The sequence below is a fragment of the Puma concolor genome, chromosome A1, assembly GCF_028749965.1.
Source record: "Puma concolor isolate L17-30 chromosome A1, mPumCon1.1.hap2, whole genome shotgun sequence".
Classification (NCBI taxonomy): domain Eukaryota; kingdom Metazoa; phylum Chordata; class Mammalia; order Carnivora; family Felidae; genus Puma; species Puma concolor.
In genome coordinates, this window is record NC_141667.1 from 74,409,660 (window position 1) to 74,434,778 (window position 25,119).

At 35.3% G+C, this 25,119-nt stretch overlaps 1 pseudogene; it reads left to right on the forward strand.

Moving 5' to 3' along the window:
• The first annotated feature begins 598 nt into the window (after window positions 1–598).
• The window catches only part of LOC147584239 (protein BTG4-like), a 115,030-nt pseudogene continuing 90,509 nt past the window's right edge, over window positions 599–25,119 (forward strand).

The window sequence follows — 25,119 nt, forward strand, 5'->3', positions numbered from 1 at the left end:
GCTTTACCGTATTTTCTTTTGCACTTGGTCTGTCTTCTAATTTTTAAAACAGAAATTACTTAATTTTAAAATTTTATTTTCCCTTTAAAAATATTAACTCTCATATTTCCATTATGCTACATATTTTCTTTTTAATATTTTCAAAATTAATATGGTAAGCTTTGTTCAGATATTCAAATTAGTCTGATGTAATATGTATATATCCCATGTGATACACTTCCCAGTATAATTGACAACTCCTTACTCTCTGAATAACAGTTTAGGTACTGGGTGCTGTGTTATGTATATTCTTCCACTGTGAAGAAGCAAGACTAAAAAGAGGGAAAAAGATTGGCAGGTGTTGTGTGCAGCTCTTTCTTGCAGAACTGAATAATGCTGTAGTGGGCTGAATTATTCCCTTTCAAAACGTTCGTGTTGAAGTCTGAACCCCGTTGCTCAGAATGAGCAAGATGTGGAGGTAGGGTCTTTAAAGAGGGAATTAGCTAAAAATGAAGTCACAGGGGTGTGTGCCCTAACCCAAAATGACTGTTGTCCTTATAAGAAGAGAAGATTATGACACAGGCACTCAGAGAGGAAAGACTATGTGAAGACAGGAAAGATGGCCATCTACAAGCCAAGGAGTGAGGTCTTGGAAGAAACCAACCCTGAGACACCTGGATTTCAGACTTCTAGCCTACAGAACTGTAAGGAAATTTTCCATTGTTGAAGTCACCAGTCTGCGGCACTTTGTTTTGCCAGCCCCAGCAAACAAATACAAATGGTTTCTGCATTCTCCTCTGAGGTTGTATATGTGAAATATCCTGTGCATTGTTCAGTCAGCCACACTGGGTATATTATCTTCCTGTAAATGTGTATATTCTTGTGCTTTAGAAATCGATTCGATTCACTATGGACAAATTAAAAAGTGATTTTTTTCTTGCCTCTGATAAAAGGCTCATATCTTGTCATAGGAACATCTGATACAAACAATTTTTTGAATCTTTCTTGGCCTGCCAACTCTTCCATTCTGCATGCTTATCATTAAATTCCACAGTATGTGTTTTAATTTTCAGAATTTTGTGAATTACATTCTGTCTGATGTAGCTCTTTCCAGAATTAAATGTGTAGCCAAGCTGGAATTCTCTGTTCTCTCTCACATACATATTCTCTCTCTCTTTTCCTTCTTAAATTTCAAATTTAAACCACATTTCATTATTCATTGATTGCTGCCTTTAAATCTCTCTTCAAGTTGCTGTAACAAAATACTATACACTAGATAGCTCATAAACAACAAAAGTTTATTTCTCACAGCCTGGAAGCTGGGAAGTCTAAAATTGAGGAGCCAATGCAGTCATGTTTTGGTGAGCATTCTCTTCCTTGTTCATAGCTGGCACCTTCTTGCTTTTGTACTCACATGGAGGAAGGGTCTAAGAAGCTCTGTGGAACTTCATTTTTTTTTTTATTTTTATTTTTTAGAGAGAGAGGGAGCAAGCACATGAATGGGGCAGGGGTGGAAGGAGAGGGAGAGGGAGGGAGCAAGAGAGAAAATATCTTTTTTGTTAATTTCATATTTTATGTTTTTAAATTTACATCCAAATTAGCATATAGTGAAACAATGATTTCATGAGTAGATTCCTTAATGCCCCTTACCCATTTAGCCCATCCCCTTTCCCACAACCCCTCCAGCAACCCTCAGTTTGTTCTCCATATTTATGAGTCTCTTCTGTTTTGTCCCCCTCCCTGTTTTTATATTATTTTTGTTTCCCTTCCCTTATGTTCATCTGTTTTGTCTCTTAAAGTCCTCATATGAGTGAAGTCATATGATTTTTGTCTTTCTCTGACTGAATAATTTCACTTAGTGTAATACCCTCCAGTTCCACTCACATAGTTGCAAATGGCAAGATTTAATTCTTTTTGATTGCCGAGTAATACTCCATTGTATATATACACCATTTCTTCTTTATCCATTCATCCATCAATGGACATTTGGGCTTTTTCCATACTTTGGCTATTGTTGATAGTACTGCTATAAACATGGGGATTCATGTGTCCCTTCGAAACAGCACACCTGTATCACATGGATAAATGCCTAGTAGTGCAATGGCTGGGTCATAGGGTAGTTCAATTTTTAGTTTTTTTGAGGAACCTCCATACTGTTTTCCAGGGTGGCTGCATCAGCTTGCATTCCCACCAACAATGCAAAAGAGATCCTCTTTCTCCACATCCTCACCAACATCTGTTGTTGCCTACATTGTTAATGTTAGCCATTCTGACAGGTGTAAGGTGGTATGTCATTGTGGTTTTGATTTGTATTCCCTGACAATGAGTGATATTGAGCATTTTTGCATGTATCGATTGGCCATCTGGATGTCTTCCTTGGAGAAGTGTCTATTCATGTGTTTTTCCATTTCTTCACTGGATTATTTGTTTTTTGGGTATTGAGTTTGATAAGTTCTTTATAGATTTTGGATACTAACCCTTTATCTGATATGTCATTTGCAAATATCTTCTCCCATTCTGTCAGTTGCCTTTTAATTTTGCTGATTGATTCCTTCGCTGTGCAGAGCTTTTTATTTTGATGAGGTCCCAGTAGTTCATTTTTGCTTTTGTTTCCCTTGCTTCTGGAGATGTGTTGAGTAAGAAGTTGCTGCAGGCAAGATCAAAGAGGTTTTTGCCTGCTTTCTCCTCGAGGATTTTGATAGCTTTCTGTCTTACATTGTGGTTGTTCATTCATTTTGAGTTTATTTCTGTGTATGGTGTAAGAAAGTGGTCCAGGGTCATTCTTCTGCATGTTGCTGTCCACTTTTCCCAGCACCACTTGCTGAAGAGACTTCTTTATTCTATTGGATATTCTTTCCTGCTTTGTCAAAGGTTAGTTGGCCATACATTTGTGGGTCAATTTCTGGGTTCTCTATTCTGTTCCACTGATCTGAGTGTTTGTTCTTGTGCCAGACCCATACTGTCTTGATGATTATAGCTTTGTAGTATAGCTTGAAGTCTGGGATTGTGATGCCTCCTGCTTTGGTTTTCTTTTTCAAGATTGCTTTTTCTATTCAGAATATTTTCTGTTTCCATACAAATTTAGGATTGTTTGTTCTAGCTCTGTGAAGAATTCTGATGTTGTTTTGATAGGTATTGAATTGAATATGTAGATTACTTTGGGTAGTATTGATATTTTAACATTTTTTTTTCTTTCTATCCAGGAGCATGGAATCTTTTTCCTTTTTTTGTGTCTTCTTCAATTTCTTTCATAAGCTTTCTATAGTTTTCAGTGTATAGATTTTTCAACTCTTTGGTTATGTTTATTCCTAGGTATTTTATGGTTTTGGTGCAATTGGAAATGGGATCGATTCCTTGATTTCTTTTTCTGCTGCTTCATTCTTGGTGTATAGAAATGCAACCAATTTCTGTGCATTGATTTTATATTCTGCAATTTGCTGAATTCATGGATCAGTTCTTGTAGTTTTTTGGTGGAATCTTTTGGGTTTTCCTTATAGAGTATCATGTCATCAGCAAACAGTAAAAGTTTGATCTCCTCCTGGCCAAAATGGATGCCTTTTATTTCTTTGTGTTGTCTGATATTGGAGGTTAAGATTTCCATTACTATGTTGAATAACATTGGCAGTGTGGACATGCCTGTCTTGTTCCTGACCTTAGGGAGAAATTTCTCAGTCTTTCCCCATTGACAAGGATATTAGCAGTGGATCTTTCATATATGGCTTTTATGATATCAAGGTATGATCCTTCTATCCCTACTTTTTTGAGGGTTCTTATCAAGAAAGGATGCTGTATTTTGTCAAATGCTTTCTCTGCATCTGTTGAGAGGATCATGTGGTTCTTGTCCTTTCTTTTATTGATGTGATGAAACACATTGATTATTTTGCAGTTATTGAACCGACCCTTAAGCCCAGTATAAATCCCACTTGGTCGTGGTGAATAATGTTTTTAATGTATTGTTGGAGCCAGTTGGCTAATATCTTGCTGAGGATTTTGCATTCATGTTCATCAGGGTAATTGGTCTATAGTTCTCCTTTTTAGTGGGGTATAACTGAGCTGCAATCATGGATGGATGCAGTGGCGGCAAGGATGGATGAAGCAGAACAGAGAATCAGGGATATAGAAGACAAACTTATAGAGAATAATGAAGCAGAAAAAAAAAAGAGGGAGATTAAGGTAAAAGAGCATGATGTAAGAATTAGAGAAATCAATAACTCATTAAAAAGGAAGAACATCAGAATCCAAGGGGTCCCAGAAGAGGAAAAGAGTGAAATAGGGGTAGAAAGGTTATGTGAGTAAATCATAGCAGGAAACTTTCCTAACCCGGGGACAGACACAGACATCAAAATCCAGGAAACACAGAGACCTCTCATTAGATTCAACAAAAACCGACCAACAAGGCATATCCTAGTCAAATTCACAAAATACTCAGGCAAGGAGAGAATCATGAAAACAGCAATGAAAAAAAAAGTCTCTAATCTACCAGGGAAGACAGATCAGGTTTGCAGCAGACCTATCCACAGAAACTTGGCAGGCCAGAAAGGAGTGGCAGGATATATTATATGTGCTGAATCAGAAAAATATGCAGCCAAGAATTCTTTATCTAGCAAGGCTGTCATTCAAAATAGAAGGAGAGATAAAAAGTTTTCCAGACAAACAAAACATAAAGGAGTTTCTGACCACTAAACCATCCCTGCAAGAAATTTTAAGGGGGACTCTCTGAGGAGAGAAAAGATGCAAATATACATACATACATACATACATACATACATACATACATAAATAAATACCAAAAACAAAAAAGACCAGAAAGGACCAGAGGACACCACCAGAAATTCCAACTCTACAAGCATCATAATGGCAATGAATTCATATCTTATAATACTCAATATAAACGTCAATGGACTCAATGCTCCAATCAAAAGACATAGAGTAACAGAATGGATAAGAAAACAAGATCCATCTATATGCTGTTTACAAGAGACCCACTTTAGACCTAAAGACACCTTCAGAATGAAAATAAATGGATGGGGAACCATCTATCATGCTAATGGTCAACCAAAGAAAGCCATAGTAGCCATACTTATGTCAGACAATCTAGAATTTAAAATAAAGACTGTATCAAGAGATGCAGAGGGGCATTATATCATAATCAAGGGGTCTGTCCACCAAGAAGACCTAACAATTGTAAACATTTATGTGCCAAATGTGGGAAAACCCAAATATATAAATCAATTAATCACAAAGAAACTTATCGATAGTAATACCACAATAGTAGGAGACTTCAACACCCTACTCAGAGCAATGGACAGATCATCTAATCAAAAACTCAACAAGGAAACAATGACTTTGAATGACACACTGGACCAGATAGACTTAACAGATACATTCAGAACATTTCATCCTAAAGCAGCAGAATATACATTCTTCTCCAGTGCACATGGAGCATTCTCCAGAATAGACCATATACTGGGACACGAATAGCTCTAAGTACAAAAAGATCGAGATGACACCATGCATATTTTCAGACCACAACTCTATGAAACTTAAAATCAACCACAAGGAAAAATTTGGAAGTAACAAATATTTGGAGACTGAAGAACATCCTACTAAAGAATGAATGGGCTGACCAAGCAGTTAAAGAGGAAATTTAAAAGTATATGGAAATCAATGAAAATGATAACACCACAACCCAAAACCTCTGGGATGCACGGTCCTAAGAGGAAACTATATAGCAATCCAGGCCTTTCTAAAGAAGGAAGAAAGACCTCAGATACACAACCCAACCTTACGCCTTAAGGAGCTGGAAAAAGAACAGCAAATAAAACCCCAAACCAGCAGAAGACAGGAAATAGTAAAGATTAGAAAAGAAATTAATGCTATCAAAACCAAAAAAAAAAAACCAGTAGAACAGATCAATGAAACCAGAAGCTGGTTCTTTGAAAGAATTAACAAAATTGATAAACCACTAGCCAGTTTGATCAAGAAGAAAAAGGAAAGGACCCAAAAAGAGAGAGAATATCTTAAGCAGGCTGCATGCTCAATGTGGAGTTGGATGTGGGGCTCAATCCCATGACCCTGGGATCATGACCTGAGCCAAAATCAAGAGTCAGGCACTCAACCTACTGAGTTACCCACATGCCCCTGGAACTTCTTTTATGGGGACTAAAACCAACCCATGAGGTCTCCACCCTAATGGCCTAAGGCTTACCAAAAGCTCCACCTCCTGATATCATCATTAGGGATTATTAGGATTTCAACACATGAATTTGGAGCGCGGTGGGGGGGGGGGGCACAGACATTCAGACCACAGTAGTTATTATGCTTATATTTCAGATGGTAGAAGCAAGGATCATATTGTGGAATTCAACCAGAAATAAGTTATACATCACATTTAAAATATAACTTTATTGCATCAAAATATTTACATAAAATTATTAGTTACATTTGTTGCAGTTAATATCAAGTATTAGTTGACTTTAATCTTGCCCTCCCAGAAATTTGATATGAATGGGATATGATGGAGTAGCTACTGTCTCTTGAGTGAACTGATACTTATTTTTTTCTTTCTTTCCAGAAAATAGACTGGTTCAAATTCATTTAGTAACTTTAGAATTACAATTAAACTAATGGATTTAATAAATATTTTTCTATTGTCACTACTGATGGCAGTGTTTCTCCCCGGTGGAAGTCATTTTTTACAGTAAGGGCTGACCCAGTATCCTTTTTTCTTTATCACTTTCCACCTCCATAGCTTATTCAAAGTTACAGGCACTACTTCTTAGTTTCAGGCCAAAGCAGCTCCACCAAAATAGAGTATAGCCTGTTAAATTACTCTTTCTCAGTCGTTGCTTCTGCAGGCTTCCTGCTCTCCAAGTGTTTGCAATTTCACTGAAATGACTAGAAAACCCAGCCATGTGATCAGCATGGAATCTTTATAAAAGGAGCTTCAAACACCTCTCACATGGTCATCTTAACCATTAACAGGCAATATCCTCACTACATATCTTGCCACAGGTGGTACTCAGATGTTGGTAAAACATCATCTGAAAGAGAGTTCTGGAGTTGTGATGAAAGCAGGAAGTTTTGACCCTGTTTGTGTGACCAGGTAATTTTCTTTTTATTATTACTTAGAGGTAGAGTATTTGGAAGTATTTCAGTCAATAGAGCAAGTCTAGAATACTTGGGAGAAATTGTTCACACTTTTCCACAGATTATGTAGGAAATGAATGCATGCACTCATACTTCACTCAGTTCACATGATTTTATACTGGTACTCAAAGCGTAGAAACAGCTGTCATCAAAATTAATGACCACATTTTGTTGGTAACTTTGAACGTTGCAAAATTTGAAATGGGAATATTGGTAGAAACAATGATCATGATTCTTGGCAGTAATTCTAATTGCTGAAATTTAAAATGGACAAGTATCTGAACAGTGAGAGATCTTCATTGTAAAATTTATAATAAAATTTTTCCTTCTTCATTGTAAAATTTATGATAAAAATTTTCCTTATTAAGTAAATACAGTAATAGTAATATGAAAAGAAAAATGGAAAAAGGGAAATGTTTTTACTATGTTGTTTACTATAGACACTATGTTTATAAGTGTCTATAAATTAAAAAAATAACTTAATTGACAAAATGTTTTGTAAATAAACTAGAAATTCTGGTTAAAATACTTTTACCATTAATGGGAAGCAAAATGGCCTTAAAGTCAAACTGGAAAGATCAAAATATCCACTGCTTTGAAATAAAATATAAAAGCTTCTATCTTCAGCTTTGTATGTGTAAGTACAATTAGAAGTTAGAGAATAATTATCTGAATGAGGGTGCATGTGAATTGGCTTTTTTATGGTCAAAGAGAGAAACTGAAACTCCTGGTTCTTCTACCTGATTTGCTTTTAATTAATCAGTTGTGTAGTTTGTGGCAAATCGCATTACTATCTTGGTCACAGGTTACTAATCTTTAAAATGAAATTTTTTACCGTCTTTCAGTAAGCTTTATTTCAATTCTGTCATGAATTTCATTTACTGTTCTCTTTGGTTTACTTGTCCCCTGTCTTTAGCTGCATCATTCATGTATTCTGTACAATTAAAGGAACTTAGATAATACCTTTCCATGAGGAAGGATACTGCCTCGGGTAATGTAAAGAACTGGAGGATTTAAATCTCAGAGATGGAGGGGGGAAGAAAGTAGAAATAACTGAGCTTTGGGGATGCTCTTAGGACGTAAGTGCCTTTTAGTAGGGGCCATCCTAGGTAAAATTTTTATTCTATTGTAAAATAAAAAGCCTTTAAATTTTAGTTCCTTTTATTTATTTATTTTTGAGAGAGGGAGAGAGAGACAGAGTGTTAGTGGGGGAGGAGCAGAGAGGGGGAGACACAGAATCTGAGGCAAGCTCCAGGCTCTGAGCTGACTCAAACCCATAAACTGCGAGATCATGACCTGAGTGGAAGTTGGATGCTTCCACCTGAGTGGAAGTGGATGTAACTGAGCTACACAGGCACCCCAATAAAAAGCCTTTTAAAATACCATCTTTGTGTTCCTGGTGAAAAACTAATACCTATTCATTATAAGTCATTAAGTGAGGAAAAACTGAATACATATACTTTTATGTCTACTGAAAAAATAAGGCAGTTACCATTTTTAGTCCTTTCTATGTGCCAAGAAATATATTGAATGTTTTCATATAAATAATACAATTAAGGAAAGAACATTTTCCTTCTTTTGGCCATTTTTTTCCCAATTGATGACTTAGAAAATATTCAAAGAAAATTTTAAAATTGTAATTGTTGTAAAATACACCATAACATAAAATTTACTATCTTAATTATGTTAAGTCTACAGTTCAGCAGTGCAAAGTATATTCACATTGTTGTGCAACCAATCTCCAGAACTCTTTTCATCTTGTAAAATTAAAGCTTTATACCCATTAAACAACACTTTTCCCATTTCCCCCTAGCTACTGGAAATCAAAATTCATCTTTCTGTGTCTATACATTTGACTGCCATAGGTAGCTACATCTAGGTATCAAGGATACCTAGACTGAGATATCAAGGGGAATCATACAGTATTTTTTTGTGGGGCAATGGGCTTATTTTCATTTAGCATAATGTCTTCAAGGTTCATCCCTGTTGTAACATGTGTCAGAAAACCTATGGAAAATTTGTTTTCTTTTCGAATCTGATTAACATTCAGTAGTATGTATTTACCACATTTTGTTTATCCATTAATTCATAAATGGATACTTCAGTAGCTTCCACATTTTGGTGATTGTAAATAATACTGCTATGAGTATGGGTGCACAAATACCTCTTCAAGACCTGCTTTCAATTCTTTTGGGTGTCTGTCCAGAAATGGAATTCCGGGACCATATGGTAATTCTCTTTTAAGTTTTGGACGGAAGCACCATACTGTTTTCCATAATAGCTGCACCTTTTTTACATTCCCACCAACAGTGCATGGAGTTCTAATTTTCCCACATCCTTATCAACCCTTGTGATTTTCTGGGTTTTGTTGTTTGTTTCTGATGTTTAGCATAGTAACTATCTTAATGGGATAAGGTCGCATCTCATTGTGGTTTTGATTTGCATTTTCCTAACGACTTCAGCATTTCCTAATGTGCTGAACAGCTTTCTGTGTGCTTGTTAGCCATTTTTATCTTCTTTGCAGAAAGGTCTATTCAAGTCTTTTACCCATGTTCAGTCAGGTTTTTTGCTTTTGTTCTTGAATTGTAGGGGTTCTTTATATATTCTTTATAGTAATCTTATCTGATTTTTGATTTGCAAATATTTTCTCCCATTCCATAGATAGCTTTTTCACTCTGTTGACTGTGTCCTTTGATGGAGAGAAATTTTCAGTTTTAATATAGCTTAATTTTATCTATTTTTACTAAGCTAAGTCACTTAGTTTGTTACTTATTTGAGTTGTGCTAGGAGCACTAGACTTAGTGTGTAGGATGCTTGGTAGCACTTTAAGAGCAAAGACTGATTCCATGAGATGTTTTGTGTTATAAATATAACAGCTAATTTAAACAAGATATATCTAACACAGAAGCTCAAAGAAAGCTGGGGCCATTCTTAGATACAAATCATGAGTTTGCTGAATAAATTATTGAATAGCAGAAGGGTAAGACTATAAATAGGCAAAGATTACTTTGCCTATTTATCTGGTTCACTCCTATGATATTTACTTGTCACTTAATAGCTTGTAAGCTGGATTTGATTTTCCCAGCTGTGCACCAGGGCAGCAGGAAATCAGATCATTCAAATTTTCTTTTTTAGAGTAAATCTAAGTTTACACATTTACTCATTGAATCATTTGACTATTAAGAAATTTTGCTAACTTTGATTAATAAAAATTTAGTTGCTAAAAAATGATTCACTAAATGCTAAATGATATAGTATCTTTTAAAATATCTTATTCACTACACATTTAAATAAATTATAATTGCTTAAAGAACACCGATACCTTGTCTTTGTCAGAGTGGCTAGTCAACAGAGAGATCCTTGGGTTAAATGAAGACTAATATTCACATAAATGAAGTATAATTGGCAACAATTTTTCATCCTGCTAATTCCTTCCATAGCAATTTCAGATACTGAAATGTGACACTTTGGCTTTACAATGTTCAAGTTTTCTTTTAATATCTGTGACAATCACTAGTCTGACTTGTAATGACATCCTACAGACCTTTTAGTATGAGCTGTAAGTCATTTTGTGAAGCTCATTTACTCAAATGACCTCCTTTATATAAGACTTGGATTTTGTTCTCTTCTAACTATAATAAAATGAAATTTTATACTAAATAATATTTTAATAGTTCAACAGCATTTTAATTCTTTTATAAATCCACCTAGGGGAAATGTGACAATGTTGGAGATTCAAAGCAAAATATCAACAAACTATTGTGATTTGCAGTTGAGGAGGGAGAAAATGATTGAAATGACAAGAGAACCATTAGTTAGATCTAGTGTTTTTTTCCCATTAGGCTAGTACTAACACTAAGTAAACTGCTGATGAAGTGTTATTGTTTAGAATATAATTAATAAAGAATAGTCCTGTTCTCTATATCAATAAATCATGTTAACTGGCATAGCTTTGGGAGATGGAAAACAAACAACTCTTAAAAACAAACATAGTTTTAATGAGCTGTGTTGAATAAGGGCAATCAAATTTTCTGTCACATCTAATCCAACTCTACCTGTGTGTAAGGGATCTGAGCATAATTGATGAAAACTTGTAGTAAATCTTAAGACACAATTTCTTACAAATATGGAGATTTTTTTCACTTACATATGCTTTATGTATATTACCAAATAGCTGAAAAATATTAAATGTGTTGGTCTGGGCCCTCTGAGGCCCTAAGATGAGAATTAATGTTCAAGAAATTAATTAGGAAAAATTCTTCTGAGAGAAAATGGAAGAAGCCAGCTGAGGCTGAGAGAGTTGTCAGATGCCAAGTATGACCTAAGGTGGAAGGAAGAGAAGGATAGGAAGATTATGTGGAACCATTGGAGACCCTAGTGCAAAGCTGAGAAATACTCAGCAAGACTGTCAAAGAGAACTCAAGCCAAAACTGCACATCAGAGGATTCCTATGTCCTTCAGAAATGGGCCTGAATTAGTATTCTTGCCACCCTCAGTTACTGTTTTGGAGCAGTCCACAGGAAGCATAATCTTGATAGAAATAAAGCAATGGATTTCTGAGTGCAGCAGCTGGGTCCTTGAGTTAATTATGTTTTCTGCAGCAGGAGATCTGAGAGGCATCTTCATAGTAAACATTTAAAAATGGGGTATTGAGGGCCTCCTGTGGGTGGCTCAGTTGGTTAAGCATCCTGATTTTGGCTCAGGTCATGACCCTAGGGTCATGGGATTGAGCCCCTCATTGAGCTTCACATTGAGCATGGAGCCTGCTTAGGATTTTGTCTCTCTCTCCCTCTGCGTCTCTCCACCACTTGCATATACTCCCTCTCTTTCTAAAATAAAATTAAATTAAAACATGTTTAAAATTTAAAAATAGGGTATTGATTATATATGATCAATATCCATATGATAGACCAATTAGTAATATAAAAACTGGGTGAGTCGACCTGTATTATGGATAAAAAAACAATGTTTTTATTGGTGAGAGGAACAGATTTGAGAACAAGTTTGGAATGTTACTTCCTTTGAATAAAAGGAACACTCCCTCAAAAATATCTGTGCTAGGGGCGCCTGGGTGGCGCAGTCGGTTAAGCGTCCGACTTCAGCCAGGTCACGATCTCACGGTGCATGAGTTCGAGCCCCGCGTCAGGCTCTGGGCTGATGGCTCAGAGCCTGGAGCCTGTTTCTGATTCTGTGTCTCCCTCTCTCTCTGCCCCTCCCCCGTTCATGCTCTCTCTCTGTCCCAAAAATAAACGTTGAAAAAAAAATTAAAAAACAAAAAAAAAAATATCTGTGCTTACACTTGTATATACATGAATGGTATCTGCAGGAACAAATATAAAGTCAAGTACATTAGTATTTCTAGGAGAATGGGGGTGAGAATTGGGACATTTACATACTTGTGAGAATGCATGTTTTTAGTCTAATCTGGCTTCTTGCTGTCTTTAAAGAAGGCATACTGCTCTTAGGATTTACAACAACTAAATATAATTGACTTTAATCTTGTGATGTTTCTTAGATTTATTACTTATATAATGCTATATCATCATTTCTTGTTGCTTTCTTTTGTTAGTGTGAACAAATGTCATTTTAGGACCTTAATCCTAAACTTTCCTAGGGTCACTTATTTTATTTATGCATTTAGTTAATGGTTTGTCTTCCTTTCTTCAGGACTCATGAGAAAAAAAATGTATAAAAATGATAAATATTTTATCTCAACTAAGTTGCTCTGGTCTACCTCTGTCTTTTATGTCTCTTAAATATGAGACACTTGGGTATTTAAAATCCTGGACAATTTTCTCTTCCACTATTAGCAAATGAAACGTTTGGAACTCTTTTCTTTTGCTTTTCCTTCATATATACATTTTCTTATGTTTTCTAATATAAATAAGTACTTTGCTTCCAACACATTATTAGAATTTTCCTTACATTATTACTTTCCTATTTCAAAAATCTTTATGAACTACTTAATATTATACATCCCCATACTATCTCATTATTTAACAGTATATAACATTTTATTGTATTATCAATTGTAAGACCCACCATTACTTTAAGTACTCATCATAAAATTACAACAAAATACTCCCATTCACTAGGTTTGTTTTAATTTTGTAAACACTGATAAAACATTTTATAACTATTTATATAAAGATATTTATCATCTATCATATATATATATATATATATATATATATATATATATATATGTCAGTTTTTGTAAATGTAGTTTAAGGTATAACTATAAATTCTTCATTTTCTAAGTCAATTGCTGTGAATACTTTTTTAAATGTGTATTTATTTGTTTTTGAGAGAGGGAGAGCAAGTGAGTGGGGAGGGGCAGCAGAGAGAGGGGGACAAAGGATCTGAAGCAGGCTCTGTGTTGACAGCAACAAATCCAAGGTGAGGTGGGGCTCAAACTCACAAACCGTGACATCATGACCTGAGCTGGAGTCGAATACTCAACTGACTGAGCCACCTAGCCACCCCTGCTGTGAATACTCTTACCACAGAGTCATGTACTGTTTAAGTTTTCCACACACTGTCGTCATCCCATGTGGAACTAAGAGTTCTATTGATGCAGATATCTCAGAGAGGGGCCCATTGTACTTTGTTTAATGGCACTTGACTGTCAGAGCAAAAGTCTGTTTCGCTTCAGCCCCTTCATATTTTTCTAGTTGGACATTTGAAAAGGATTCAGTCAATCTCTCTGATTATACTTCAGCTGAGGGTGTTCAGGAGCCTTCATGCATTGTTATTGCACCCTTTTCCCAGAGAGTCCATGAATCTCATTGGGCCAGATATGACCCAGGGTCCACCTTGTTCTGATTCTCAACACAGAATTGCCAGACGTGGGATCACAGACTCTCATGTAATGGAAGAAAAGAATACTGCATCAGCTTTCTTCTTCAGGTTTCCAGTAGAGTCTGAGTTTTCACTTATGTGTTAGACCCAGAAGCTGATTGGCTCTGAAAAGGTAACTCAGACTTTGGAAGTGAAAATGAACCAAATGTAATAAAGTTGTCATCCTCCTGGAATCCTTTTTTTTTTTTTTTTTTTTTTTTTGGTATATTTACATGTTTATATTTTATATTTTATTCAGTTTATACATTTTTAGTTTACTTATATACCTTCTTTTTGTTGGTTTTAATTCATTATTTCCTTCTCTAGCTTTTATTCTTCTCGTAAGCAAGATTATTTTCATATTTTTATGAAATATAATAGATCATAATAAAATCCTTTTCATTTATTCAACTTCAGTATGCCTTATAAATACTATAGAGATTCCACTGACATTTACTGTCATCAGTGAGCTACTTTGTATCCTGATTTTGATGAACCCATCATTTTACTGAAGAGAGCGAGCAGAACTCTGAATGGAACTCACCCAAACTCCACCACTTTGATTGTTGTCTATGCTCTTGACAACACAAATTTAAAAATCCTTTAGAATAAATCTTTTAAAATGATTCTTCACACTTCTTTTAAATTTTTTTTTTCCAACGTTTTATTTATTTTTAGGACAGAGAGAGACAGAGCATGAACGGGGGAGGGGCAGAGAGAGAGGGAGACACAGAATTGGAAACAGGCTCCAGGCTCTGAGCCATCAGCCCAAGGCCTGACGCGGGGCTCGAACTCCCGGACCGCGAGATCGTGACCTGGCTGAAGTCGGACGCTTAACCGACTGCGCCACCCAGGCGCCCCAGATACTTCACACTTCTATGTGTCTTTACCACCTACAAATCACAATAACGAAACACATGCTACTTTCCATCTCTTCTTTCATTCCTTCCCCAATCAAAAAACTCGAAACATTCATCCATGCTTGTCTAGCACACAATTGATATCCAGTTTAGAAAAACACTTTTATTTTTGCAAGTAATAGAAGTTCTCTCGGCCTATTTGGCAAGGTAACAATTGAGTCTGTTTTCTAAACTATACCTGCACATGACTAACTTCTTTGAAATAAACCTCTTAGTTTCAACTCACTGATATTTTCCTTGCAGTGTATACATTTCTATGTAATTTGCTTCTCTCATTTCCAACTGTGCTATTGTGCTCCTAATTACCAATGTCAAAGTAACGTGAAAGACTGATTGGTTGATTGATTGATTTATAAATTCCTGACATTGGTTGTCAGGACATTTTTTCCTTTTGATTTTCTGTTTTCTTTATTTATCAAGAAGATATTTTTTAATCATTTCATACAGAGATTTTCATACTTTCTCCTTTATTACTTTGGAACTTTAAACTATAAACACATTGTTATTTCAAACTTATTAGCTCTAAATTTCTATGAAGAAAATCCCCTCTGCTTTTCTTTTTACCATGTGCTTTATAATCTCCTCATTTCTGTCTGTTTCATTATAATTTAAGTAAATTCAACCTCTGCCAAGTAAGAATATCTATTATATCCCCATCATAAAGTAAGATCTTGGAATGAGAAGTTCAATAAGTTATTTTTTATGCCCCTGGAGTAATCCCATCTATTAAAAGAGGAGATACATAAAACATTATAAAACTATATGATGTTCTTTAACTGGTACACTTACCAAATTTAGGGAGAACACCAAAGAAGATACAATAAATCTTTCAGGAGTGGATGGGGGAAACATAGGGAAGGAATTAAGAATACTGCAAACTTTGATATAGGCTAACAAAACAAAACAAAGGAACTATCTTCAAGTGTACAGCTGTTTTAGAGGCCTAATGACCCTTAAAGCCTTTAACTAAAAGGGAAGAGAAGGGAAAATGATAATAATAAAAAAGTCCAGAATGCCCATTCATGGGGTACTTGCATTTCCTAGTCTCAGAGGAAACATTAGAGTGATAAAAACATAATAAACATACTAAGTGTTTTCCTTTGAAGAAGTAGGACACTATTTACTTTGCCCATTTATGTTATCAGTTTTCAAAATGTTTTCTAAAAATTTTTGCAAAATTGTTATCAGAACTAATTTATGGACTCAAGGAGGAAACTGTTATCAATACTTGGTCTTATCTTTACCTCAATAGGTATTGTTTAAGTTGATATATTTATTTACTAAATACTGTTCCAAATAAAATATAGATGTTTAAATAATTCATATCTAGAACAAAAAGATTTCTCTACTTAAAATAAGCCAAAATATTTTGAAAATTCTGAAGAAATTTTCCGAAGTGCAGTTTTAAAAAATGGGTAGACAAAGATTATCTGGTTTAAAATCATGTCAGACTGGCAGGATCTTGCACACATTTTGAAAGATTTTCTGTTTCTGGGGCACCTGGGTGGCTCAGTCAGCTGAGCATCCGACTTCGGCTCAGGTCATGATCTTGTAGTTGACGAATTCGAGCCCCGCATCGGGCTCTGTGCTGACAGCCCAGAGCCTGGAGCCTGCTTCTGATTCTGTGTCTCCCTCTCTCTCTGCCTCTCCCCAGCTCATGCTCTGTCTCTCTCTGTCTCAAAAATAAAGATAAACATTTAAAAATAAATACAATAAAATAAAAAGATTTGCTGCTTCCTAATATTATATACCCCATAATCTAGCATCTCTTTTTATTATTTTACAGCTCCTTTGCCATCACAATAGAAATAGAATTTGATTAAAGAACTATTGATTGGGGTGCCTGGATGGCTCTAACTCAGGTAAGCATCTGACTCATGAATTCAGCTTAGAGTATGACTCCGGGGTCATGGGATCAAGCCCCTCATTTATTCTCTCTCTCTCTCTCTCTCTCTCTCATTCTTTCTGTCTCCCCCTCTGCTCCTCTTCTCCACTCATGTTCTCTCTCTCTCTCTAAAATAAAAAAATAAATATAAAAAAAGAATTATTGATACATGTGGAATCTTCCCAAAATGTATGGTACTTAAATTCTAGTAGATAGAAGAATCAGTAGGAGAGATTTTATGTTAATTTCTTAAATGTATCTCTGTGTACTCTTTGACTTGTAACCATTTGAATATCCTTCTAATGTTATCCTAGAAATATGTTTTTATTTATAATAATAAATAACAATTTTGAGTGCTTTAAATTATAGAAACACACTAGAAATGAGTCTTTGCATTTCATTGATATTGATTGCCCTATACAGGTAAAACATCAGTCTGTTAGTAGCTTACTACCTTAAGTTGTTTGGTTGAGGTAACAGCATATTCTAAATTACACTCTTTCCAAAAACATGCATTTTACTGATGATTCAGATTACTTAAAACCACACAAATTTAATTTTCTTTTATAATTCTAAGAAAATTAATATATTTACTGAAGATAAAGTATCCTGTACATATATACCGTTTCTTGAGTAGCTAGCAAAGGTAGTGCTATTGTGTCTGTAATTTGAACAATTTGGCTCCTATATCTGCTGTAACTCTCTTCGAGGTATATGGTGATGTCAGGGTGTAAAAAAGTGAGTGCATCTTAATATCTCTTCATTTCTATATCCTCAACAAGCTACCTGCCACCCACACTCATGTCTGCCTTTGATCAGAAGAGGCTTTAACTTTCCCTCTTCTGGTTCCTGCCTTGACTATCATTTCGTACACATGAAGCATGCATGAAAACCTAAAAAAGCAGCTCTTTATATAAAGTGTTTGATAATTTTATCTACACCATATGGGAGAAGAAAAGTTGAAAGAAAGACACACTGACCTATTTATATACAGACTCACACAAAACCGCACACTCACACATCCAACAGACTTTATTTTTCCCAATTTAGCTAATTTAGTTCTTCAATGTCTTGTGAAAGTTTGAGACCTTTCTGGCCAAATTACCAAGGATTCCCATATGTTCTGTATATAAGATTGGTTCACACCAAGACCACTCCATCTGGCCCTGAATTACATGTCTTTATACTCTAAAGGGGAATCTAAATTTTTCCCTATTTTGGATTATATCCTTATCTTCTTCAATTAATATGATATCCAATAATATTAGTGCTAATCACTCCTTTCCCTTTCCTAACCACATACTCCCTAGGGTGAATGGGCAGAGGGTAGAGATGAGTAATGTCAGGGGTTAGTCCTTCCCCAAGAGATTTAGGCATCTGTTTCTTCTTAAAATACCAGTATGCTCTTTACTCTTTAGTAATGTAATGTAACAATAATGAATTAAATAATTTTGCAACATATTGTGGTTTTATTTTTTAATTCTACTCTTTCCCATATGGAAAAATGAAAATTATAAGGAAATGACCAGGTTTCTGACTGTTTTGTGTTGATTATTGTTTTTGCTTTCTGTTTCAACAGTAACCTCAATAACTACACTTAAATATGTTGCCTGATATTACAGTTCAGTTTTTCTTCTTGTCTACACTTGATGTTTGCAAGCTCTGAGAACTGCTTTTATTAGTGTCTTACACTCTTTCTTTTTGGGCCTCATTATAAACTGGAATGTGACTGTTCACATTAAGGACCTTTGCTTAATTCTACCACAGCAGTGTTTTTGTTTGTTTTTAAGCTGTGTCTCAACTTATTAATACATACTTTGATTAAGTAAAATTAGCAGCATGATCAGTTGGTTTGCAATTCTCATACTGTATTCAATTTATTAAAACTAATACAAAAGAAAGCAAAACAAAAACATTCCACCAGTTTGCCTAACCCCTACTGCCGGCCTCTGGTAACCACTGGTCCACCAGTCTGTTCTCTATGTTTATGAGCCTGGGATTTTTTTGCTTTTATTTTTGTTTTAGATTCCACATTTAAGACAGATCATATCTGTCTTTCTGTGACTTATATCTCTTAGCATAATTCACTCAGGGTCCGCCCAAATTGTCACAAATTACAAGTTTTCAGCTTTATTATGACCAAATAATATTCCAGCGTGTGTGTGTGTGTGTGTGTGTGTGTGTGTGTGTGTGTGTGTGTATCTCCTGTTTCCTTTATTCATTCACCAATCAGCAGACACTTATGTGGTTTCCATATCTTGGCTATTATAAATAATACTGAAATTAACATGGGGTGCACATATCTTTTCAAATTAGTGTTTTTGTTTGCATCTGATAAATACTCAGTAGTGGAATTGCTGTATTGTATGGTAGTTCCATTTTTAAAGTTTTAAGAATATTCCACTGTTTTCCATAGTGGCTGCACTAATTTACACTCCCACGAAAATGTAAAAGGATTATCTTTTCTCCACATCCTTGTTAGCATGTCTTTGTCTTTTTGATAATAGTTATTCTAATAGGTGTGAGGTGATACTTCACTGTGGTTTTGATTCTAATAGGTGTGAGGTGATACCTCACTGTGGTTTTGATTTGTATTTCCCAGACACACAATTATTTTTGAGAGAGACGGAGAGAGACAGAGCATGAGCAGGAGAGGGGCAGAGAGAGAGGGAGACACAGCATTCAAAGCAGGCCCCAGGCTCTGAGCTGTCAGCACAGAGCCCATCATGGGGCTCAAACCCATGAGCTGTGAGATCATGACCTGAACTGAAGTTGGACACTTAACCAACTGAGCCACTCAGGTGCCCCTCATCTGCCCATTTTTAAAATCATATTGTTTGTTTTGTTTACCATTGAGTTGTATGAGTTTTTTGTATATATTTGATATATATTAGCCCCCAAGATAAATGAATTGAAATTATTTTCTCCCATTCAGTAAGCTGCCTTTTCATTTTGTTGATGGTTTCCTTTGCTGTACAGAAGCTTTTTATTTTTATTTATTTTAATTTTTTAAGTATGTTTATTTATTTTGAGATAAAGCACACAAGTGGGGGGAAGGGCATAGAGAAGGAGAGACAATCCCAAGCAGGCTCCATGCCATCACCATCAGCATAGAGCCCGACGTGAGGCTTGACCCCATGAACTGTGAGATCATGACCTGATCTAAGACCAAAAGTCATTTGCTTAACCAATTAAACCACCCAAATGCCCCCAGAAGCTTTTTAGATTGATGTAGTACCATGTGGTTATTTTTGCTTTTGTTTCTTTTGCTTCTGGTGTCAGATTAAAAAAATCATTACCAAGACCAACATCAAGGAGATTACCACCTGTGTTTTCTTCTGGATGTTTTATGGCTAAGGTCTTAGGTTCAAATATTTAATACATTTGAGTTAATTTTTACTTGTGATGTAAGATAGTGGACCAGTGTTTGTTTGTTTGTTTTTTTGTTTATTGCATGTGGCACTCCAGTTTTCCCAATGCTATTTATTTAAAACACTGTCTTTTCCCCCATTGTATATTTTTCATGTCTTTGTCATAAATTAATTCATCATATATGTGTGGATTTACTGCTGGACTGTCTATTCTGTTACTTTGATCTATGTGTCTGTTTTTATGCCAATACCATACTGTTTTTACTACTACAATTTTAGAATATGTTTTGAAATTAGGGATTTTGATGCCTCCAGTTTTGCTCTTTCTCAAGATTGCTTTGACCATTGTGAGTCTTTGTATTTTGTGGATTCATACAAATTTTAAAATTATTTGTTCTATTTCTGTGAAAAATATCATTGAAATTTTGATAGGGATTGCATTGAATCTTTATATTGGTTTGGATAGTATGGACATTTTCACCATACTAATTTTTCCAGTCCATGAGCATGGAGTATATTTTTATTTATTTCTGTCTTCAATGTCTCTTACTAATTTTTTTCTTTAGTTTTCAATATACAGATCTTTCATCTCCTTGGTTAAATTTATTGTTAGGTATTTTATTTTCATAGATGCAATTATAAATGGGGTTGTTTCCTTAATTTATTTTTCTGATATTTTGTTATTACTGTAAAAATGCAACAGATTTTTATGTACTGATTTTGTGTCTTTCAACTTTACTGAAATTGTGTGTTGGTGCTAGAGGTGTTTTTTGATGGAATCTTTACAGGTTTCTGTATAATGTTATATTAACTGAAAATAAGGAAAGTTTTAGTTCTTCCCATTTGGACAACTTGTAATTCATTTTCTTGCTAGTTTCTCTGGCTAGACTTCCAGTACCATGTTGAATAAAAATGGTAAGAATGGATATTATTATCCTGTTCCTGATCTTAGAGGAAAAGCTTTACACTTTTCACCATTGAGTGTGATAACAGCTGTAGGCTTGTCATATATGGCCATTGTTATGTTAAGTTTCCACTACACCTTCTTTGTTGAGGGTGTTGATAATAAATGGATGTTGAATTTTTCTCAAATTCTTTTTCTACATCTGTTCAAATGACCATATGATCTTTCCCCTTCATTTTGTTAATGTGGTGTGTCACATTAATTTGCAGCTGCTGCATCCCTGGAATAAATACACTTGATCATGGTGTATGATCTTTGTAAAGTATTGTTGAATTTGGTTTGCTAATGCAGGACTTGTAAAATGTGCTTGAAAGAGTTTCTCTGTATTCTCTTTTTTGGAATGATTGATATTAATTCTTGGAATGTTTGGTAGAATTCACCAGGGAAGCCATTAGATCCTAGACTTTTATTTGGATGAAAAAAAATCTTTTTTAATCTTTATTTATTTTTGAGAGAGAGAGAGAGAAAAAAAGACAGAGAGAGAATGTGAGTTGTTTAGGGGCAGAGAGAGAGGGAGGCACAGAATCTGAAACAGGCTCCAAGCTCCACGCTGTCAGCACAGAGCCCAACACGGGGCTCAAACTCATGAGCTGTGACATCATGACCCGAGCCTAAGTCAGTCACTCAATGGAATGAGCCACCTAGGTGCCCCTGAATGGAAATTTTTTTTTTCAACGTTTTTTTATTTATTTTTGGGACAGAGAGAGACAGAGCATGAACAGGGGAGGGGCAGAGAGAGAGGGAGACACAGAATCGGAAACAGGCTCCAGGCTCCGAGCCATCAGCCCAGAGCCTGACGCGGGGCTCGAACTCACGGACCGCGAGATTGTGACCTGGCTGAAGTCGGACGCTTAACTGACTGTGCCACCCAGGCGCCCCTGAATGGAAAATTTTTGATTACTGATTTAATCTTCTTGATAGTAATCAATCTATTCAGATTTCATCATGATTTAGTCTTGATAGATTGTATATTTCTAGGAAGTTATCCATTTCTTCCAGTTGTCTAATTTATTGGCATATAATTGTTCATAGTAATATCTTACAATCCTTTTTATTTCTGTGGTATCATTTGTAACATTTCCTCTTCCATTTTTTTTTGTTTATTTATTTTTGAGAGAGAGAGTCAGAGTGTGAGGGGAGGGGCAGAGAGAGTGGGAAACACAGAATTCGAAGCAGGCTTCAGGCTCTGAGCTGTCAGCACAGAGCTCAACATGGGTCTCGAGCTCACAAACTGTGAGATCATAACCTGAGGTGAAGTTGGAGGCTTAACCAACTAAGTTAAGTGCCCCACTTAAGTGTCCCTGGTGCCCCACTCCTCTTCCATTTGTGATTCCATTTAGTTTTTTGTCCACAGTCTTTATTTTGGTGGAACTAGGTAAAGATTTGTCCATTTTGTTTGTCTTTTCAAAGAACCAGCTATTACTTTATTGGTCTTTTCTCTCGTCTTTTTAATTTCTACTTCATTTATTTCTGCTTTAATATTTATTTATTTATTTATTTATTTATTTACTTATTTACTTATTTTTAATTTTTACTAACTTTGGGCTTTGTTTGCTCTTCTTTTTCTTTTTTTTTTTTTTTTTTTATTTTTTTTTTTCAACATTTATTTATTTTTGGGACAGAGAGAGACAGAGCATGAACGGGGGAGGGGCAGAGAGAGAGGGAGACACAGAATCGGAAACAGGCTCCAGGCTCTGAGCCATCAGCCCAGAGCCTGACGCGGGGCTCGAACTCACGGACCGTAAGATCGTGACCTGGCTGAAGTCGGACGCTCAACCAACTGCGCCACCCAGGCGCCCCTGCTCTTCTTTTTCTAGTTCCTTGAGGTATAAAGTTAGGTCGTTTACTTGAGATTTCTCTTCTTTTGATATAGGCATCTATCATGATAAACTTTTCTCTTAGAACTACTTTTGCTGTATCCCATAAATTTTGGTATGTTACATTTCTGTTTTGCTTGTCTCAAGGTATTTTTTTATTTCTCTTTTGATTTCTATTTTGACCCATTGGTTATTCAGTATCATGTTATTTAATCTCCACATATTTTTTAATTATCCAGTTTTCTTTTTACAATTAATTTCTAGTTTCATTGTGCTTATAAAAGATGCTTGATATAATTTCAGTCCTCTTAAATTTATAGAACTTGCTTTCTGGCCTGATATATGTTGGAAATGTTTCATGTTTCATGTAGCCTTGAGAAGAATGTGTATTATGTGCTTTTGGAATAATATTCTATATATATTTGTTAAGCCCATATGTTGTAACATGTAATTTAAGGCTGATGTTTTCTTATTGAATTTCTGTCTGGATGATCTTATCCATTGATATGATTAGGTATTATAATCCCCTACTATTGTATTGCCATCCCTTTCTTTAATAGGTCTGTTAATATTTGTTTTATTTATTTAGGTGCTTATACATTTGGTAAATAAATGTATATAAATGTTATGTCCTCTTGTTGGATTGACCTTTTATTACTATATAATGCCCTTGTTAGTCTCTTATTGCAGTTTTCTTTTAAAGCTTGTTTTGTCTGATATAGGTATAAGCTACTCCAGGTTTCATTTTGTTTCTGTTTGTATGAAACATTTTTTTCTATCCCTTCACTTTTAGCCTGTGTACATTCTTGCATCTAAAGAGTGTGTTTTAAAGGCAGCATATAAATAAGTCTCATTTTTTTATCCATTCAACCATTCTATGTCTTTTCATCAGAGAACTTAGCCCATATACGTTTAAAGTGATTATTGATAGGTATGTGCTTATTGCCATTTTGCTAAATGTTTGCTAGCCGTTTTTGTAATTCATCTATGTTCCTTTCTTCTTTTATTCTTGTCCTTGGTGGTTTGATGACTTCCTTTAGTGTTAAGTTTATATTCCTTTCTTTTTATCTTTTGTATATTTACTATAGATTTTGGTTTGTGGTTACCATGAGGCTCACATATAACAACTTACAACAGTCAATTTTAAGTTGATACCAGCTGTATAAGTAATAAATCCACTACCTTTACTATATATTTGCTTTTCTCGTGAGATTTATGCTTTTATACATGTTCTTGTTACTAATTAGCACCCTTTCATTCCAGCTTAAAGAAGTCCCTTTAAGGGGCGCCTGGGTGGCTCAGTCGGTTAAGTGTCCGACTTCAGCTCAGGTCACGATCTCGCGGTATGTGAGTTCGAGCCCCGCGTCGGGCTCTGTGCTGTCTGCTCAGAGCCTGGAGCCTGTTTCAGATTCTGTGTCTCCCTCTCTCTCTGACCCTCCCCCTTTCATGCTCTGTCTCTCTCTGTCTCCGAAATAAATAAATGTTAAAAAATAAAAATTAAAAAAAAAAAAAAAGAAGTCCCTTTAATATTTCTTCTAAGGGCAGTTTCTTTAGCAGTGATGAACTCCTTTAGAATTTGTTTATCTAGAGAATTCTCTACATCTCCTTCTATCCTGAATGCTAAGAGTGCCAGGTAAGAGAATGCTAAGAGATTCATGGTTGGAAATTTTTTTCTTTCAGCCCTGCCTATACTGTGCCACTCCCTCTAGGCTACAAAATTTGTGCTGACAAACTTTACATAACAAGTTGGTTTTTATCTTGCTGCTTTTAATTTTTTCTCCTTGTCTTTAACTATTAACATTTTAATAATAATGTGTCTTGATGATGTCCGTCCCTTTGGACTCCTCTTCCTTTGAACTTTCTTTAACTTATGGATCTAGATATCTGTTTCCTTCCCCAAGTTATGGAAGTCTTCAGCCATTATTTCTTCAAATAAAATTTATGTCCCTTTCTCTCTGTCTTCTTCTGGGAGTCCTTTAATGTGAATGTTAGTCTGTTTGATGTCCTAAAAGCCCCTTAAGCTATCTTTATTATTTTTTTCTTTTTACTGACCTGATTGGATGAATTCTGTTGTCTTGTCTTTCAGCTGACTGATCCTTTTTTTCTACTTTATTGAATCTGCTTTTGAACCCTTCTAGTGTTTTTTGTTTTTTTTTTTTTTTTTTTTCCAGTTCGGGTATTGCATTCTATTCAG